This window comes from Mesoplodon bidens (genome assembly GCF_964165515.1).
Source record: "Mesoplodon bidens genome assembly, chromosome: 1".
NCBI lineage: Eukaryota > Metazoa > Chordata > Mammalia > Artiodactyla > Ziphiidae > Mesoplodon > Mesoplodon bidens.
Window position 1 is genome coordinate 86,959,931 of NC_138176.1, and position 8,851 is coordinate 86,968,781.

The window sequence follows — 8,851 nt, forward strand, 5'->3', positions numbered from 1 at the left end:
AAGACACCGCACCGCCTCCGTGGGCGGCGGAGGGTGGGTCTGGAGCTCGCTGCGCGCCCCTCACTTCCGGCTGCAGCAGCGGGGACCCCGCCTCCGCACCCTCTGCGCAAGGGAAACTCCTCCCGGGCTCCCCAGTTTCTGCCACCGAGCCCCTTTCTCGTGCCCCAGATCATGCTTATGTGTAAAATTGAGTATTGGGGTTTTCCACAGTCTCACGGTTTCTCCTCTTTCTCCTTGGGCTAGCCAAGGCAAAATAAGATTTATTTTTAATTATTTTTCTGTATTAAAAAATTAATTACAGCGCCTAGGAAATTACACAGATAGTACAGAGAGGTCCAGTGCACCCTTCGTCTGGTTTCTCCAGTTGATTACATCTTATTTAACTATGGTACGATACAAAACCAGGAATTTTCTATGTGTGTGATATGTGTGTGTGTAGGTCTGTGTCATTTTATACCAAGTGTAGATTCCTGTAACCGACACCAAAATCAAGATAGAAAACACTTCTATCACCACAAAGGCCTCAGTGCAGCTGCCCCTTTACTGTCACACCCAGCCTGTCCTCCCACCTCTAACCCCTGCTGATAACTCATCTATTCTCCATCTCTATATTTTGAGAGGTTGTATAAACAGAATCTTACAGTATAAAACTTTTTTAAAAAACATCTTTATTGGAGTGTAATTGCTTTACAATGTTGTGTTAGTTTCTGCTTTATAACAAAGTGAATCAGCTATATGTATACATATATCCCCATATCCCCTCTCTCTTGCATCTCCCTCCCACCCTCCCTATCCCACCCCTTTAGGTGGTCACAAAGCACCACTGGGCTGATCTCCCTGTGCTATGCTGCTGCTTCCCACTAGCTGTCTATTTTACGTTTGGTAGTGTATATATGTCCATGCCACTCTCTCACTTCGTCCTAGCTTACCCTTCCCCCTCCCCGTGTCCTCAAATCCATTCTTTATGTCTCCGTCTTTATTCCTGTCCTGCCCCTAGGTTCATCAGAACCTTTTTTTCTCTTTTTAGATTCCATATATATGTGTTAGCATACGGTATTTGTTTTTCTCTTTCTGACTTACTTCACTCTGTAGGACAGACTCTAGGTCCATCCACCTCACTACAAATAACTGAATTTCGTTTCTTTTTATGGCTGAGTAATATTCCACTGTATATATGTGCCACATTTTCTTTATCCATTCATGTCAATGGACACTTAGGTTGCTTCCATCTCCTAGCTATTGTAAATCGTGCTGCAACGAACACTGTGGTACATGTATCTTTTTGAATTATAGTTTTCTCAGGGTAAATGCCCAGTAGTGGGATAGTTAGGTCACATGGTAGTTCTACTTTTAGTTTTTTAAGGAACCTCTGTGCTTCTCTCCATAGTGGCTGTATCAATTTACATTTGATACTGATTCTTTTTCTACTCAGCATCATGCTCTGCAGATTCATCCAAGTTGTTAGGTATATCCATAGTTCCTTTTTATTGCTGAGGATATATCACAGTTTAACCAGTCACCCATAGTAAGATGTTTTGGTTGTTTCCAGTTTGGGGCTATTACAAATAAAGCTGCTCTGAAGAACCAGGTACAGATCTTTGTGTGGACATGTTTTCATTTCTTTGGGAAATGCCAAGAAGTTTGGTTGTTGAGTCTATGGTCTGTATATTTAGGTTTTTAAGAAATTGCCAAACTACTCTTCAGAGTGGTTGTACCATTTTACATTTCCATCAGCAATACATTAGAGATTCAGTTTCTCCACATCCTTGCCAGCATATGGTAGTTTCATTACTTTTATTTTAGCTGTTTTAATAAGTGTGCAGTGCAGTGATATCTTATTGAGTCTTAATTTGCATTTCCCTAATAGCAGATGATGTTGAATATCTTCTCATGTGTTTATTTGCCATCCCAATATCTTCTTCAGTGAAATTTTTTTTTTTTTTTTTTTTTTTTTTTTTGCGGTACGCGGGCCTCTCACTGTTATGGCCTCTCCCGTTGCGGAGCACAGGCTCCGGATGTGCAGGCTCAGCGGACATGGCTCATGGACCCAGCCGCTCCACGGCATGGGATCTTCCCAGACTGGGGCACGAACTCGTGTCCCCTACACCGGCAGGCGGACTCTCAACCACTGCACCACCAGGGAAGCCCTTCAGTGAAATTTTTAAAAATATAGTTTACCCACTTTCTAATTCAACTGTTTGGCCTAACTGCTGTTCAGTTTTGAGGGTACTTTTTATATGCTAGATGCCAGTCCTTTGTCAAATAAATGGTGTGTAAATATTTTTCTTCTGTCTGTACCTTGTTATTTGTCCTCTTAACAGAGTCTCTCACAGATCAAAGTTTTTAATATTGATGAAGTTCTATTAATTTTTTTATAGGTTATACTTTTGATTTTTTTATAGGTTATACTTTTGATGTCCAGTCTAAGAACTCTTCACCAAATGCTGTGTCCCCAGATTTTTCTCCTATGTCTTTTTCTAAAAGTTCTATGGCTTTACCTTTGACATTTTGAGGTCTCTATTTTGTTCCATTGACCTAAGTGTTTCTTTGTCCTCCAATACCTCACAGGCTTGAATACTGCAGCTATGTAAGTCTTGAAACCAAGTAGAGTGATTTCTGCCACTTTATACTTTTTGTAAAATAAAATAATTTTGTAAAAATTACTTTAGATATTCTAGGGCCAGCGCCTATTCAAATAAATTTTATAATATATTTGTGTATCTCTACAAAATGCCTTGCTGGGATTTTGATAGGAATTGAGACCTTTACTATGTTGAGTCTTCCAATCTGTGAATAAAGTAGGTCTCACTGTATAGTTAGATCTTCTTTGATTTCTTTCATCAGTGTTTTGCAGCTTTCAGCATAAAGGTCCTGTATGTATTTTGTTAGATTTGCACTTAAGTTTTTTTTTAAGCATTTGTGCATGATATAGTATTTCTAATTTTCAGTTCCACATATTCCTTGCTAGTACATAGAAATGTGATTATTTTGTATGTTGATCTTGAAACCTACAATGTTGCTGAATTCACTTATTAGTTTTGGGCAGTTTTTTGTTGTTGTTGATTTCTTGGGATTTTCTATGTAGACAATCATGTCACTTGAGAAGACAGGCAGTTTTATTTCTTCCTTTGTGACCTGTATGCATTATATATCCTTTTCTTGCCTTATTGCAATGACTAGAGCTTCCAGTAGTATGATAAATGGCAGTAATGAGAATGGATATCATTGTCTTACCACCAGTCTTAGGGAATTAGGTCCTGTTGGTTGATGGTGTGGTTGAGTTCTATTTCCTTGCTGATTTTTTCTCTACTTATTCTATTAATTGTTGAGAGAGGAACTCCAACTATAATTGTGGATTTGTCTACTTATCATTTCATCTTTATTAGTGTTTGTCCCACATATATTGTAGCTCCATTTCTTAATGAATGCACATTTAGGACTGATATGTCTTCTTGATGCATTAACTCCCTTATCATTATACAATGTCCCTTTCTGTACCAGGTAGTTATCTTTGCTCTGAAGTTGATTTTATGCTATAATAATATAACCACTCCTACTTTCTTTTGATTAATGTTTGTATGATATTTCTTTGTCCTTCCTTGTACTTTAAACCTATCTATATCATTACATTTAAGTTGAGGTTGTTATAGAAATATATCTTTGTGTCAATTAAAAAAATCCACTCTCCAATCTCTTTTAATTTATATATTTAGACCATTTATATTAAATGCAATTGTTGCTATGTTAGGATTCAAGTCAACCATTTTATTTATTTATTTGTTTGTTTTCTGTTTGTTCTGTTATTAGTTTCTCTAATTTGTTTTTCCTGCCTGCGGGTTATATAAACATCTTTTAGCATCTCATTTAGATTTAACTGTAGTGCTTTTGACTGTATCTCTTTACATACCCATTTTCTATGACTGCTGTATGTAAGTCACACTGCTTATGGTATTTTGCTATGGCAGCCCAAGTAGACTAAGATACCTAAATTTTTCTAATTTTTCCCCAACTCTTTCCTTAATTTGACATGAGTGCTGTAGCCATTGTTCTCTATCACTAACTTTCATGATAATAAAAAGCTGAGAAACATAAAAAACTCAGAATATAAATATTCAGAAATACACCTGCTGACCTACATCTGGTATTGGAAATGAAGTAGTTATTTAAATCTAATATTGGCATCTACCCACATGTTACTGCAAACATCTAGGAATGTTTTTATGGTAATTTTTAAAAACAATGCAACAGTGTTGTGCTATTATATTTTAAAGAATCTGGCATTCCAAAAAAGCAATGATAAATGAAGTTCAACATTGTAACTATTGATGGAAGCCTAAGAAAGGAAGATGTCCTAAAGGTTGCAGCCCACCTAAACCTCCTTGTAGAGTTGATAGCCCACATCTGTGAGCCTGATTCTCTGGACTGTGGGTTGTAGATTTGGGTCACAGAGGATAGCCCTCAAATAGTGCAGAAGTCACAGAGATTGAAGACATGCCCCACCTCTCCCTGGGCCTTGGTACTGGGACCAAAGAAGGCTAGTAGTACAGCTGCACACCAATCCAGAGAAGAAATCTTAGGATCTGTTAGAAGCTGGAGTGAGTCTGGTGTCACCATATTCAATCGCCTGTGCTATGTGGACCCATGTTACTGTGGATAGCGGTGGTGCTGACCTGGATGCCTCAGCCCTAGGTCTACTCAGCAGTCTTCAAACAGATAAGGAGTATTAGAAATCAGGGAGGTGTGAGAAGGAAAGATTAGCTCTCAGTAGCTCCCTGAGATATATTCAAAACCCTGTGGAGCTAGCGTAGGAGAATTTTAATTGAAATAATACATGATTCATATTAGGGTTGGACTAGAGCTAAATATGAAAAAAGATGAAATTCATCTTTAAAGTTTCAAATTCTGTGTTTGTTCTTCTCCCTACTGATACTGTACACGTATTCATTTCCACCACTTATTCACACCTCTTCGACCATTACTCCCCCGTCCTCCCAACCCCCTCCATCTCACCCATCTACTCCCAATCCCCATCCAAGTGAAAAGTTCCCTATTAAGACAGCCCAAGTCTGATCTCACAAGGCACTCCTGACCTTCTCACCCCAACCCTGAAAAACATTAGTGATCCAGTTCGTCAGATCTCTGCTTACTGCTAGAAAGATGAAAAATTAAATGAACACTTATCTCCCTATCCAATACCTTTTTTAGATGGCAGTAGCAAACCATGCACTATGTTCATAATTAAGTGTGATCAAGAAACAGACACATTCCCTGCCTTTAAGAGGTAACTTCTGATGGACAAAGCACCATGGCATGCACACAATGGCATAAAACACAGCTCAGACTTTAGGCAGTTCATACTCTAGTTTAGGGGGTCTGTAAACTACAGCCTGGGCCAAAGATGGCCCACTAATTGTTTTTGTACTGCCCATGAACAAAGAATGGTTTTTACATTTTCAAATGGTTGCAAATAATCATAAAGAGAACATATTTCATGACACATGGACATTGTATGAAATTCAAATTTCAGTGACTATAAAAACAGAAAAATTTGTTTGGAACACAACCATGCTCATTGGTTTACATATTGTCTATGGCTGCTTTCATACTACAACGGCAGAGTTGAATATTTGCAACAGAGACTGTTTGGACCTCAAAGCAGAAAATATTTACTATCTGACCCTTTGCAGAAAATGTTTGCCAACTTCTCATCTTCCTGGAGAGGCGGGATGGACACAAGTATTCATAACCCAGAGCAAGGTGATATGTGCCACATCCACACACAGAAAAGACATGTTCCAAAAATGCAAGCAAATCCACAAATGCTGCATAGAGAAAGTAGAGTGTGACCCAGGCCTAGAAGGAAGGGTAGAGGGAGGGAACACTGAGGGAACAGCCTCCCTAAAGGCACTGAGGTGGAAATGATTATGCTAGAGATAGGGGAAGCTGGAAAAGGTAAGGCAGGGAAGGTAGGATTGGCTTCTGATAATTGTTGTCAATAAAAATGACTAGGAGAGGACTTCTCTGGCTGTCCAGTGGTGAAGGCTTCACACTTCCAATGCAGGGGGCATGGGTTCAATCCCTGGTTGGGGAACTAAGATCCCACATGCCCCATGGCATGCCCCCCCCCAAAAAATGACTGGAAGACAGTAGTGAAAGAGGGTTCCTTTTCTAAAAGAAACAAGCTGACCAAGTGAAGGAGAAGAAATGAAGAACTCTCTACTCCTGAGGGTAGAAACATGGGAGAAATTATTTAGATAAATGTAAAAGAAAAGGCAAAAGCAATTATACTCCAATAAAGATGTTAAAATAAATAAAAATTAAAAAAATAAAAGAAAAGGCAAAGGTACTTTATGGGAATGTTCTAGAGTTTATTTTGCCAGTAAGAGGGTGTAATAATCAAGTCTTTACCAGAAAAGATTACAAAATTGTCCGAGATGGGATATTAACTAGACACTGACTGAAAGTATAAGTAGTCTAAAAACATAGTATATGGTGAATGTTTTCTTCACTTTGCTGAGAATCTTGTCACTCAAAAGGAAGAAGTAGATTCCATATATACATAGGGGCAGGACAGGAATAAAGACGCTGACGTATAGAATGGACTTGAGGACACGAGGAGGGGCAAGGGGAAGCTGGGATGAAGTGAGAGAGTACCTTTGACATATACACACTACCAAATGTAAAATAGATAGCTAGTGGGAAGCAGCCACATTGCACAGGGAGATCAGCTCGGTGCTTTGTGACCACCTAGAGGGGTGGGATAGGGAGGGTGGGAAGGAGACGCAAGAGGGAAGGGATATGGGGATATATGTATACATATAGCTGATTCACTTTGTTATACAGCAGAAACTAACACAACATTGTAAAGCAAGTATACTCCAATAAAGATGTTTAAAAAAAAAAGGAAGAAGTATCTGGTAGAACTGGTGCTTTGTTTTTAACTCTGACCAATGTGGAAAGAGTTGATGGTGTGATGGGAGTGACAGAAAGTTTGGGATGATTTTTGCTGTCAACTCTGAGTGTGAGGTGAGGTAGAACATATACACACACACACACACACACACACACACAAAACAGACACAGAAACTTCTAAGGAAATAAACTAATGTTTGTGATCATGGTAAAAAAGAAAAAGAAAGAAACAGAGACAGCCAGAGAGAGAGAGAAAGGCTTTTTTTCTGTTTGAGAGCAAGAAGTTGAACAAATAAGAGCTAGGTTCCACTAATTTGGGTACAAGATCATGTAATTATATATATTGGATATTTTATATCCATATTAATTACCATAAAAGAGGATTAGCAATAACTTATATTTTAAAAATTGCACTTAATGATCCCACAAAAATTGTAACAATAAACAATTTAGCAAAGTTTCAGGGTACAAACACAACCCACAAAACCAGTTGTGTTATGTTTTTATACACTAACAATGAACAGTCTGAAAAGGAAATTAAGAAAAACAGTTCTATCTACAGTAGCATCAAAAAGAATAAAATATATAAGAATATACTTAACCAAGGAGACAGAAGACTTGTTCACTGAAAAATATAAAATGTTGCTAAAAGAACTTAAAGATACAAATAAATGGAAAGATACTTCATGTTCATGGATTGGAAGGTTTAATATTGTTTTTTTTTTAAGTGACAGACCAACTTTATTTTTTTTTAACATCTTTATTGGAGTATAATTGCTTTACAATTTTGTGTTAGTTTCTCCTGTATGACAAAGTGAATCAGTTTTATGTTAATATTGTTAAGATGTCAATACTACCCAAGGTGATCTACAGATTTAAAGCAACCCCTATCAAAGTCCCAAATGTTTTTTGCAGAAAAAGAAAAATCCATCCTAAAATTCATATGGAATCACAAGGGACCCTGAATAGCCAAAATAATCTTGAAGAAGAAGAACAAAGAGGGTTGCCTCACATTTACTGATTTTAATACTTATTACAAAGCTACATTAATCAAAACAGTGTGGTAGTTGCATAAAGACAGACACATAGACCAATGGAATAGAATAGGAAGCCAAGAAATAAAGTCTCACATATATAGTCAAACAATTTTCAATATGGGTGCCAAGACCATTCAATGGGGAAAGGACAGTCTTTTCAACAAATGGTGTTGGGGAAACTGGATATCACATGCAGAAAACAATGGACCTTACTTAGATACAAAAATTAACTCAAAATGAATCAAAGACTGAAACATCAGAGCTAAAACTAAACAACTCTTAGAAGAAAACATAGAGGAAAAGCTACAGAACATGGGATTTGGCAATAATTTCTTGGATATGACATGAAAAGCACAGGCAACAAAAGTAAAAATAGATAAACTGAGCTACATTAAAATTTAAAACTTCTGAGCATCAAAGGATATAATCAACAGAGTGAAAGCAGCCTATAGAATGGGAGAAAATATTTGCAAGTCATATTTCTGATAAGTGGTTAATATCCAGAATATATTAAAAACTCCTACAACTCAACAACAACAACCAAAATGACCTGATGAAAAAATAGGCAAAATACTTGAATAAACATTTCTACAAAGAAGACATACAAATGGCCAACAAGTACATGAAAAGATGCTCAACATCACTAATCATTAGGGGAATGCAAATCAAAATCACAGTGAGATGCCAGCTCACACCCATGAGGATGTCTACTATTTAAAAAACAAAACCAGAAGATAACAAGTGTTGGTGAGAATGCAAATAAATTGGAACCCTTGTGCACTGTTGGTGGGAATGTAAAATTGCACAGCTACTATAAAAAACAGTATAGAGATTCCTCAAAAAATTAAAAATAGAATTATGTATGATCCAGCAATTCCACTTCTAGGTATATATCCAAAAGA